Genomic DNA, 9,229 nt, shown 5'->3' with positions numbered 1-9,229 from the left:
GAGTGGGATTAGACTGGGTGGGATATTAAAGGGTGTGGGGAGTGAGGGGGAGAGTGGGATTAGACTGGGTGGGATATTAAAGGGTGTGGGGAGTGAGGGGGAGAGTGTGATTAGTCTGGGTGGGATATTAAAGGGTGCGGGGAGTAGGATGCTCGAGTCCTTGGGAGAGCGAGGTGGAGGGTGGGAAACCCATGTGACAGGAACAGACTTTGAGTTTACACAATCTGTTGGTCATTACTGACAGAGCAGTAATGAACCTCCCCTTACAACACCTACATGTGGAATGATTAGATCCTCTTTGATGTACATCAGTTGTTCAACTCCAGCAGATCTGCAGAAAGAACGTGGGCAACATTTTACAGAGAACTGCCTTTCCAGTCCGGAAACCAAAGACGTCTGGCAGAGATTTCACATCAACTTTACAGCCCCAGCAACAGGCCATTCGGCCCCTCAGCTCTGTCCCGGCGTTTCTGCCCCCACACCAGCCTCCTCCTCCCAACCCCTACTCCATCTTCCCCCTATCCCCATATCCTTCTATTCCTTTCTCCCTCGTGTGTTTATCCAGCTTCCCCCCCCCGGCTTAAGCACATCGACACGATTCACCTCGACCACTCCCTGGGGGAACGAGTTCCACATTCTCCCCACTCCCGGAATAAAGAAGTTTCTCCTGAATTCCCCCACCCCAATTGTATTTATTAGTGACTGTCTTATATTGATGGCCCCCTAGTTCTGGTCTCCCCCCCGCCTACAAGAGGGGTTGAATGGACTCCTCCTGTTCCTGTGTAACAGGCTAAATGGGGCTGAATGGCCTCCTCCTGTACCTGTTTAACAGGCTTCAGGGGGCTGAATGGCCTCCTCCTGTTCCTGTGTAACAGGCTTCAGGGGGCTGAATGGCCTCCTTCTGTACCTGTGTAACAGGCTTCAGGGGGCTGAATGGCCTCCTCCTGTTTCTGTGTGACAGGCTTCAGGGGGCTGAATGGCCTCTTCCTCAACTTACTTAACTCTTTCTTCAATCTTTCCCAGTGTCTCTATATCCTTTTTTGCAATAGAGACTGGAACTGTGCACAGTATTCCAAGTGGGATAGGAAGACCGGATCTGTGCGTAGTATTCCAAGTGGGATATGGAGACCGGAACTGTCCACGGTATTCCGAATGGGAAACGGAGACCGGAACTGTGTAGTATTCCGAGTGGGATACGGAGACCGGAACTGTGGGTGGTATTCCGAGTGGGATATGGAGACCGGAACTGTGCACGGTATTCCGAGTGGGATATGGAGACCGGAACCGTGCGCAGTATTCCGAGTGGGATATGGAGACCGGAACTGTGCACGGTATTCCAAGTGGGATACGGAGACCGGAACTGTGCACGGTATTCCGAGTGGGATACGGAGACCGGAACTGTGCACGGTATTCTGAATGGGATACAGAGACCGGAACTGTGCACAGTATTCCGAGTGGGATACGGAGACCGGAATTGTGCACAGTATTCCGAGTGGGATACGGAGACTGGAACTGTGCACGGTATTCCGAGTGGGATACGGAGACCAGAACTGTGCGTGGTATTCTAAGTGGGATACGGAGACCGGAACTGTGCACAGTATTCTGAGTGGGATACGGAGACTGGAACTGTGCACAGTATTCCGAGTGGGATACGGAGACCGGAACTGTGCATGGTATTCCAGGTGGGATACGGAGACCGGAACTGTGCACGGTATTCCGAGTGGGATACGGAGACCTGAACTGTGCACGGTATTCCGAGTGGGATACGGAGACCGGAACTGTGGCGCGGTATTCCGAGTGTGGTCTACCCAAGATGCGATACACAAGTTTTAACGCGGCTTGTTTGCTTTTCAGTTCCAGCTCTCTGGTAAGTGGAGCCCAGGGGTCTGGTTGCACGGGTTATGGGTTTGTTCACGTGCAATACTACATCTGGACTCCTGCATCGCGCTGCCCCGAAATCCGGGATACCTTAATTCGCTGAAATCTTTCCGCAGGATCTCGAGGCCTTTCTGGAGGAACTGTTGGATCGTATTCCCTTTCTTCATCTGGAGGGGATTAGAAGGATGGAGAGATCACAGCTGCCGCTGGAGATGATACAAAGTCATCAGACAACCATCAACCCCCGCATTGCCCCCGCCCCCCTCCTCCCATCATCAAACCAAGTCAGGAGTGTGATGGGATACACCCCACTTGCCTGGATGAGTGCAGCTCCCACAACACTCGAGAAGCTCAACACCGTCCAGGACAAAGCAGCCCCCGCTCGATCGGCACCCCATCCACAAACATTCACTCCCTCCACCACCACCGACACACAGGGGCAGCAGTGTGTGTACCATCTACAAGATGCACTGCAGCAACTCACCAAGGCTCCTTCGACAGCGCCGCCCAAACCCACCACCTCTACCACCTAGAAGGACAAGGGCAGCAGACACATGGGGAACACCACCACCTGCAAGTTCCCCTCCGAGCCCCCCACCATCCCGACTTGGGAATATATCGGCCGTTCCTTCACTGTCGCTGGGTCAAAATCCTGGAACTCCCTCCCTAACAACGCGGTGGGTGTACCTACACCACACGGGGACTGCAGCGGTTCAAGAAGGCGGCTCACCCACCACCTTCTCAAGGGGGCAACTATGGATGGGCAACAAATGCTGGGCTTTTAAGGTTCTCTGTTTCGTTTCCCCACCCCCACACTCTGACCTCAATGGCAGCTTTTGGTTGATGTTAACAATCTAATATTTTCCAAGGTGATTCCCGGAAGATGGAAAGAGATGGGAGAGAGCAACAGAGCATTGGAGTACGGGGGCGAGAGCAGGTGGGAGCGCAGGAGCGAGAGCGGGAGCGACAGCGGGAGGGAGAGCGGGAGTGGGAGAGGGACGGAGCACTGGAGAGCAGGAGTGGGAGAGGGACGGAGCACTGGAGAGCGGGAGGGAGCGTGAGAGCGGGAGTGGGAGAGGGACGAAGCACTGGAGAGCGGGAGGGAGCACGGGAGTGGGAGAGGGACGGAGCACTGGAGAGCGGGAGGGAGCGCGGGAGTGGGAGAGGGACGGAGCACTGGAGAGCGGGAGGGAGCGCGGGAGTGGGAGAGGGACGGAGCACTGGAGAGCGGGAGGGAGTGCGGGAGTGGGAGAGGGACGGAGCACTGGAGAGCGGGAGGGAGCATGACAGCGGGAGTGGGAGAGGGACGGAGCACTGGAGAGCGGGAGTGGGAGAGGGACGGAGCACTGGAGAGCGGGAGTGGGAGAGGAACGGAGCACTGGAGAGCGGGAACGAGAGCGGGAGTGGGAGAGGGACGGAGCACTGGAGAGCGGGAGTGGGAGAGGGACGGAGCACTGGAGAGCAGGAGTGGGAGAGGGACGGAGCACTGGAGAGCGGGAGGGAGCGTGAGAGCGGGAGTGGGAGAGGGACGAAGCACTGGAGAGCGGGAGGGAGCACGGGAGTGGGAGAGGGATGGAGCACTGGAGAGCGGGAGGGAGCGCGGGAGTGGGAGAGGGACGGAGCACTGGAGAGCGGGAGGGAGCGCGGGAGTGGGAGAGGGACGGAGCACTGGAGAGCGGGAGGGAGTGCGGGAGTGGGAGAGGGACGGAGCACTGGAGAGCGGGAGGGAGCATGACAGCGGGAGTGGGAGAGGGACGGAGCACTGGAGAGCGGGAGTGGGAGAGGGACGGAGCACTGGAGAGCGGGAGTGGGAGAGGAACGGAGCACTGGAGAGCGGGAACGAGAGCGGGAGTGGGAGAGGGACGGAGCACTGGAGAGCGGGAGTGGGAGAGGGACGGAGCACTGGAGAGCGGGAGTGGGAGAGGGACGGAGCGCTGGAGAGCGGGAGGGAGCGCGGGAGTGGGAGAGGGATGGAGCCCTGGAGAGCGGGAGGGAGCGCAGGAGCGAGAGCGGGAGTGGGAGAGGGACGGAGCACTGGAGAGCGGGAGGGAGCGCGGGAGCGGGAGTGGGAGAGGGACAGAGCGCGGGAGGGAGCGCGGGAGCGAGAGGAAGCGCGAATGCGGGAGCAGGAAGGAGTGCGATAGGGAGAGGGAACGTGAAGAGAGAGAGACCGAACGCAAGAGACTGAGTGCGAGAGAGACCAAGCGCGCGCGAGAGAGAGAGAGAGTGGCTGAGCACGTGAGAGAGAAAGAGAGACAGACAGACAGACAGAGACAAAAAGAGATGAATGAAAGACAGAGTATGTATCCCAGGATGAGGAAGAGGAGACTGACAGAGAGGGGGCTCACATACGTGAGAGAGAGTAGCAGGAGGTAGGACGAGATGACATTTCTCACCTTCACCGTTCGCCGATGTCCTGAGCCATCCCAGTAACTGAAGGTGATCTCAATCTCCTCACCTGAAATTCAGAATGACAACCAATTACCCAACAAATAACACAGCTTCGCCCCGTGCTGTACCTGTCCTGGGAGTGTTTGATGGGGACAGTGTAGAGGGAGCTTTACTCTGTATCTAACCCCGTGCTGTACCTGTCCTGGGAGTGTTTGATGGGGACGGTGTAGAGGGAGCTTTACTCTGTATCTAACCCCATGCTGTACCTGTCCTGGGAGTGTTTGATGGGGACAGTGTAGTGGGAGCTTTACTCTGTATCTAACCCCGTGCTGTACCTGTCCTGGGAGTGTTTGATGGGGACAGTGTAGAGGGAGCTTTCCTCTGTATCTAACCCCGTGCTGTACCTGTCCTGGGAGTGTTTGATGGGGACGGTGCAGAGGGAGCTTTACTCTGTATCTAACCCCGTGCTGTACCTGTCCTGGGAGTGTTTGAAGGGGACAGTGTAGAGGGAGCTTTACTCGGTATCTAACCCCGTGCTGTAATCTGTCCTGGGAATGTTTGATGGGGACAGCGTGGAGAGGGATTTCCTGTGTCTGACTGGGCCAGTACTGACACAATGGAAATTTCCGGGAAGTCTTCCACATCTCCTTAAGTGGACCCGACAGGAACCGATCCTCTTTGAGTCAAAAAGAGAGAGTGTCACAACAATAAAAGGAGCGGCATCAAGTGGAACGAGCCACGCAGTTAAGTGCTCGGGGCATTTTAAGTGGGCTGGGAGGAAGCCACAACTCAGCACCCAGCTGGTGCGGGTGAGCGGCCCAGGTTATAAAAAGCACCAAATTGCTCGGTCTGAAGTGCCGAGGTCAGGCGAGAGAAGGCCCCAAAGCACGACGAGAAAGATAAAAGAAGCGCTCGATAGAAATTCCCACACCCACCCCCCCACCACTACTGCCTGTGGAACACGGGCACTTTATCATCCCACAGACTGATCCCAAAACATGCGGATCAAAGCTCTCGCCCGGCAGGTCTGGAGAGGGGTGAAACCTGCAATTTAGTGGCCAAGAGCAGGGCAATTAGGAGCTATTTTTAACCTAAGCCTTGGCCGGAGATAATGATGGTTCGTGTCCTGCTGGAGATGGGTTCTGACACACACACACACACACACACACACACACAGGGTACAGACTTTCCCAATTCAGCGACAGTAACTCCATATCCAGTCACCCCTCACCACTGACGCCAACCCACAGCCCACCGGCAGTCAACTGTGTTTATATTTTAGAACCCGGACTCCTGGAAAGAGGCTCTTGTGTGTTCTGAGAGTTCTGCGTTTGTTGACTAGACGTATTTATTACCGCTGTTTTCCCTCGAAAAGAATTCAGCAAATTAAAGACACAGTTTCCTTTGGGTTCCATCAGCTGTCGCTCAGATGTGAACTGGTGGTCTGCGGGGAGCGTGTCAGTATTTACAGGGGGGTCTGCGGGGAGCGTGTCAGTATTTACAGGAGGGTCCCCGGGGAGTGTGTCAGTATTTACAGGGTGGTCTGCGGGGAGCGTGTCAGTATTTACAGGGGGGTCCCTGGGGAGTGTGTCAGTATTTACAGGGGGTCCCCGGGGAGTGTGTCAGTATTTACAGGGGGGTCCCCGGGGAGTGTGTCAGTATTTACAGAGTGGTCTCCGGGGAGTGTGTCAGTATTTACAGGGGGTCCCCGGGGAGTGTGTCGGTATTTACAGGGGGGTCCCCGGGGAGTGTGTCAGTATTTACAGGGGGGTTCCCGGGGAGTGTGTCAGTATTTACAGGGGGGTCCCCGGGGAGTGTGTCAGTATTTACAGGGGGTCCCCGGGGAGTGTGTCAGTATTTACAGGGGGTACCCGGGGAGTGTGTCAGTATTTACAGGGGGGTCCCCGGGGAGTGTGTCAGTATTTACAGGGGGGTCCCCGGGGAGTGTGTCAGTATTTACAGGGGGTCCCCGGGGAGTGTGTCAGTATTTACAGGGGGTACCCGGGGAGTGTGTCAGTATTTACAGAGGGGTCCCCGGGGAGTGTGTCAGTATTTACAGGGGGTCCCCGGGAATGTGTCAGTATTTACAGGGGGGGTCCCCGGGGAGTGTGTCAGTATTTACAGGGGGTCCCGGGGAGTGAGTCAGTATTTACAGGGGGGTCTCTGGGGAGTGTGTAGGTATTTACAGGGTGTCCGGGGAGTGTGTCAGTATTTACAGGAGGGGTCCCCCAGAGTGTGTGTTGTTGCCAGACCAGAAGACAGTGTAGATCAGCGAACACTGGGTGGGGGCGAGAGGGGGTGTGATGGGTGATCGGGACTCGGTGCGAGTTGGGACACCGGAGTAGCAAGACTTTCGGATGAAGTGCTGTTTACTTGGGGATCGGGCTGGAGCGTGTCAGGACCGTTGGCCGTCTGGAGGCTTTCGACAACCGATGGGGCGGGGCGCGGAGGCGAAGGTCGCCGACGGAGACAGCGTGGGGTCGGAGGCTTATCACTGGGCCGCTCTGCGGGCGATAGGGGTTGGGACCTGTCCCGTTTGCCCCGTCGGGCTCGGGGATCGCGCCCACACGAGGCTTTGCGAGTCGCGTCTTACTTTTAATCTTCTCTTGCTTGTTGGCCCACTCCTGTCTCAGTTCCTCGCGAAGCCGGTTCTCTTCTTCCTGGTGAGACAAGGCCAGAGAAGCTGAGGACTTATCCCAGTCACGCGGCAGCCATTAACCCGCCTCTGGAGCGGGAGAACCTCCAGCGTCCCCGCGGCCGACCCTGGAGCGCTACGGCACAGCGGACGGTAAACGCCGAGCTGCTCAAACCCCAGAGGGGAAACTTGAAACAGCTGCCGCCACTGTTTTGCAATTCGTATCTCATTTCGAGATGCGTGCCCTGAATTCGGTAGTAATAAGACCACCGAGTCTTAGAGGTTTCTACAAAACTAAATTAAACATTTATTAATAGAAGAAAAGATTTTAAGCACGTACGTAGGTCTACAAATTACCACTATAAAAGCTCCTAAATTGCCTAATTAATCTAGTTCCCAGTTACACTTCTGTTAAGGCAATGGTAAAACAAAATAGACTTCAACAGACCCAGGCACAATTCCCTGGACAGTGAGTATTCTCAGCCTCGGTTCCTGTAGACAGCAACTTGATGCACAGAGGCTGGAGGATTTTCACGTTTGTGTTAGATCTTAGAACGCCTTCCTCCTTACACACAACCTCATCTCCCTCGTACACGTTTCGATGTAAATTCCATTGTTCCAATGCGTCTTTGCAACTTTACTTTTCCCCATAATATAAATCTTTCGTAGTGCTCAGACTAACAGTAGCCGTTGGGAAAAGTAAACACACTGTTTGGCTCAGCTTCCTGTGACTAGGTGTAATATCCCATCATCTCTTTGAAATTCAAACCACTCTGGTTTATCTAGAAATGCAAATGTTCCTCACACCTCCCATGCTAAAACCTCAACCATGTTTATATGTTTAGCATTTCAAACCTGGCTTCTCTTTTTCACTCAATAGCTCCAGTCCAGCTGCTCCGCAATTCGATTACATCCCACACACACATACACACAGAGAAACTAATCCAAAGCCCGCTATTGACCCAACTTTACAATAAATCAGGATAAATATTAGGAGAACGATTACGTTTTCGTGACAGGAGGAAGAGCATGTTCTGTACATTGCTAGAGCGACCCTGAGCTACAAGAAGGAAAACTCCCTTGGCTCTGAGGCACTCGAGGGGGTGAAAGGTGCTGGAGAAATGCAGGGCTTTCTTTCAGTGCAATGGACCACACAGCCATTTTGCGCACAGCAAGCTCCCACAGATTGCGATATGATGAATGTCCAGCTTTTTTTTTTTAAGTGATGTTGGTTGGAGGATAAATATTAGCTCCAGGGCATCAGGGAGAACTCCCCCACCCACTATTCTTCCGATAGGAGTCGTGGGATTTTTAAAGCCCACCTGGGAGGGTAGACGGGGGTCTTGGATTTCATATCTCAAGCTGAAGGTTGGCACCTCTGACAGTGCAGCACTCCCTCAGCACTGACCCTCCGACAGTGCGGCGCTCCCTCAGCACTGACCCTCCGACAGTGCGGCGCTCCCTCAGCACTGACCCTCCGACAGTGCGGCGCCCCCTCAGCACTGACCCTCCGACAGTGCAGCGCTCCCTCAGCGCTGACCCTCCGACAGTGCGGCGCTCCCTCAGCACTGACCCTCCGACAGTGCGGCGCTCCCTCGGCGCTGACCCTCCGACAGTGCGGCGCTCCCTCAGCGCCGACCCTCCGACAGTGCGGCGCTCCCTCAGCACTGACCCTCCCACAGTGCGGCGCTCCCTCAGCACTGACCCTCCGACAGTGCGGCGCTCCCTCAAGGCTGACCCTCTGACAGTGCGGCGCTCCCTCTGCACTGACCCTCCGACAGTGCGGCGTTCCCTCGGCGCTGACCCTCCGACAGTGCGGCGCTCCCTCAGCACTGACCCTCCGACAGTGCGGCGCTCCCTCAGGACTGAATCCAGGGAGGGGGGTCAGTGGGGCCTGGATCATGGGGGTTCGAGCCCACGGCCTGCTGACTGAGAGGTGAGGGAGCGAAAGCAGCTGACCTATACGCTGACTGCTGTAGAAATATGAGACGTTCTAGGCACTTGCAGGTGAGCGTGGATGAAGGCTGTGGTGGGGACGTGGGGAGAAAGGGCCTGATCAGGGTCTGGAGGCCTGCCTGGGAAAACCTGCCTATCAGGTGAGAGGCGCGTCAGTCTGGCCTGAGGCTCTTGGGTCCGATCTCGGGCCATAAAGAGACAGCATCAGGGATGGCGGCAAAGCCTGGATGATTCAGGAGGATGAGAGAATGAACTGGACAGCGCGCTGCTGTAGTGTTAAACATTTATGGCGACAGGTCCTATATCCTCGCAGAGTTCTCCAATTCCACACTCGTACAGACACTGCTCGCGCCCCCCCCTGCCGATCAG

At 56.0% G+C, this 9,229-nt stretch overlaps 1 long non-coding RNA gene across 1 annotated transcript; it reads right to left on the bottom strand.

The window, feature by feature from the left end:
• Positions 1-207: 207 nt before the first annotated feature.
• On the bottom strand, positions 208-7,497 carry LOC144678619 (uncharacterized). Its single transcript, XR_013576145.1, has 4 exons — positions 6,863-7,497; positions 4,275-4,336; positions 1,969-2,045; positions 208-331 (listed from the first exon to the last, which is right to left on the bottom strand). It is a non-coding gene; the product is annotated as an uncharacterized LOC144678619 (long non-coding RNA).
• Between the last annotated feature and the right edge of the window lie 1,732 nt (positions 7,498-9,229).

This window comes from Cetorhinus maximus, unplaced genomic scaffold (assembly GCF_964194155.1).
Source record: "Cetorhinus maximus unplaced genomic scaffold, sCetMax3.hap1.1 HAP1_SCAFFOLD_4916, whole genome shotgun sequence".
Taxonomy (NCBI): domain Eukaryota; kingdom Metazoa; phylum Chordata; class Chondrichthyes; order Lamniformes; family Cetorhinidae; genus Cetorhinus; species Cetorhinus maximus.
The sequence above is the reverse complement of the archived record's forward strand: the minus strand, read 5'-3'. Positions and strand labels throughout refer to the sequence as shown.